Source organism: Cupressus sempervirens, chromosome 4 (genome assembly GCF_028749045.1).
Source record: "Cupressus sempervirens isolate cs-2001-9-10 chromosome 4, ASM2874904v1, whole genome shotgun sequence".
Taxonomy (NCBI): domain Eukaryota; kingdom Viridiplantae; phylum Streptophyta; class Pinopsida; order Cupressales; family Cupressaceae; genus Cupressus; species Cupressus sempervirens.
In genome coordinates, this window is record NC_143121.1 from 911,337,441 (window position 1) to 911,340,630 (window position 3,190).

Sequence of the window (3,190 nt, forward strand, 5' to 3'; positions counted from 1 at the left end):
AGAATTGCAAAAAATGTTAGAGGCAAAGTTCATCCGCCCTATTGATTATCCTAAGTGGGTCTCCAACATTGTTCCTATAGGAAAAGCATCTAGGGGCATCTGCGTCTGTTCAAATTTTTGAGATTTAAATCTTGCATGTCCTAAGATTGATTTTTCATTTCCCAACATAGACATCATAGGGGATTTGACTATCAGACATGAGATGTTATCTATAATGGATGGTTTCTCCATTACAACCAAATCAAAATTGTAGAAGAAGATCAACATAAAACAACATTTACCACCCCATGGGGAACCTGTAGTTATCAAGTCATGTCTTTTGGCTTGAAGAATGTCGGCACCACTTATCAATGCACAATGACCACAATATTCCATGATCTTCTACATTTCATTATGGAGGACTATGTTGATGACATCCTAGGAAAATCAAAGACATGTGACTCCCACATTGATGTACTCACCACCATTTTTGAAAGGTTGGAGAAATATAAAGTGTACCTTAATCCAAAAAAATGTGTTTTTAGGGTCAAATCAGGAAAGTTGTTAGGCTACATTGTGTTAAGATGAGGTATTGAGGTATATCCTGCCAAAGTGAAAGCCATCATGGAAATGACTCCACCTACCACATTGAAACAACTCCACAGTTTTCAAGGAAAATTACAATCCATCAGATGGTTTGTGTCCCAGTTGGAAAATAAGGTTCATCCAGTTCAACATTTGCTTCACAAAGGAAATAATTTTCAATGGGATTGTCTATGTCAAAAAGAATTTGAACAAATTAAGGCATACTTGACTAATCCTCCAGTTCTAGTCCCTCCAATTACAGCATGACCATTGATTCTATACATTTCAGCCACTTCAATTTCCTTAGGTGCCCTTTTGGCACAACTAGATGAAAATGGTTATGAGCAAGCTATATACTATCTTAATCAAACATTAGTTGGCTATGAGTTGAATTACACTGCTATTGAGAGAGCCTATTTGGTTGTAGTCTTTTGCATGCAGATACTATGCCATTATATGCTTAATCATACCACACATCTCATTGCCAAAATAGATCCACTCAAATATTTGCTATCCAAAGCCTCCCTCACTAGTTGAGCTTCAAAATGGGTCTTAATTTTAAGTGAATTTGATATTGTTTATAAGGAACACAAGACCATTAAGGGACAAGTAATTACAGACCAACTTGCTGAAGCTCCTCTTCAAGGAGACTATCCCATTGTAGCAGATTTTCTAGATGACACAATTATGACTATTATCCCTAATACAACACCATGGAAGTTATTTTTTGATCGTTCCTTCACACAAAAGGGATCAAGAGCTGGAATTTTTTTTGTTACACTATAAGGAGACCTCATTCCTAAGTCTTATAAAATGTCATTCCCTTACACAAATAATATAGCAGAGTATGAAGGATTAGTTGCAAGGTTGTGTCAAGCTATTGGATGGAATATCAAAAGCCTTCTCATCTTTGGAGACTCACAATTGGTCATTAAACAAGTTACAAATAAATACCACACAAAGGATGAGAAGTTGTTGCCATATCATAGGATAGTTGAGGATCTTAAACAACACTTCATAGAGATAGTTTTTTAGCAGATCCCAAGGGCTAATAACAAAGCAGCATATACTATGGCTACCATTGCCTCCATGATTGCCATGCCTGAATATAGTCCTAAATGTGACTTTCTTGTTGAGAATATTTTTATTCCTACTTATGAAAAAAATGATTTAGAGTTGGTGTGTGAGATTGTCGGTCCTAAGTCTCCATGGTACATCAACATTTTTGCCTATCTTCATCACAAAACCATTCCCATAGCCCTCACCCTGAAATAAAGAAAAACCTTCATCTGTCGCACCGCTCAATATACCATCCTAGGTGACACACTTTTTCGAAAAAACTTTGATGGAACCCTCCTCTGATGTCTCAGTTCAGACAAAGCTAGAATGGCGTTAGAAGAGGTCCACCAAGGAATTTGTGGTGTCCATTCCAGTGGCCTTGCATTAGTGAAAAAGCTCCTCAGAATGAATTACTATTGGCCTACTATGGAAGCAGATGCCTATCATGTTGTAAAGAGATGTGTTCCTTTTTAGCAGCATGGCAATTTGATACATGCTCCTACCCAAGACCTTCAACCCACCATCACCCCATGGCCCTTTTCCTACTGGGGATTCGATCTTGTTGGTCAAGTATACCCAAATTCAGCCAATGGCCACAAGTATATTATTGCCGCCACTGAGGACTTCACAAAGTGGATCGAGGCTATCCCATTAGCCTACACAATCAAAAAATAGATTTCAAAATTCTTCTTGAACTACATTAGCTATCATTTTAGTATACCTCAAGATATCATGACTGATAATGGAATGCCTTTCAAAATTTAGGAAGTTGCTACATTGTGTAGGAAATTCAGAATCACCCAGCATTTTTCCACCAAATACTACCCCTAAGGCAATGGCCAAGCTGAAGCTACCAATAAAAGCATTTTGAAAATCCTAAAGAAAACTATTGATGTAGCTGGCCGTGACTGGCACCTCCAAATTGCTCCCGCCCTTTAGGCCTACCGAATTTCCATCTATACCCCCATAGGAGCCACTCCATTTTCCCTTTTTTATGGTTTTGAAGCTATCTTGCCCATCAAAATTGGGCTCCCTTCCCTTAGAATCTCTCTCAAGAATCTGATGTCTGAAGAAGAATACCGAGTTGCTCATTTTCAAGAGCTGTAACTCCTTGATGAGAGATGCCTCAATGCCCTAAACCACCTCCATGTCTATCAAAATCTCCTTTTGCTTCAGTATCACAAAAAAGTTAAGCCAGAGAATTTGAGGTGGGTGACTTAGTTTTGCAGCATAACATGAAGAATCTCCAGAACCGTGAAAAGAAAGGAAAATTCGAAGCTAATTGGCTTGGTCTATTTATCATTATAGACAAATATGGTTCTAGGGCATATCAAATTGCCACTCTAGAGGGAGATCAGCTCCGTGAGCTTGTAAATATCCAACATCTCAAGCGGTTCTATGCTTGAGTCTTGCAATTCCTGTACAGTGTTGTTATAGTCCCACAAAAATACAAAAAAATTAGAAAAGTTTCATAAAATGTCCATTAAAAAAGTAGAAAAAGTTCTTGAAGAAAGTATTTTGGTCCATTATCTATAAGGCTCATTTCACTTCACTCCATTCTTCCATT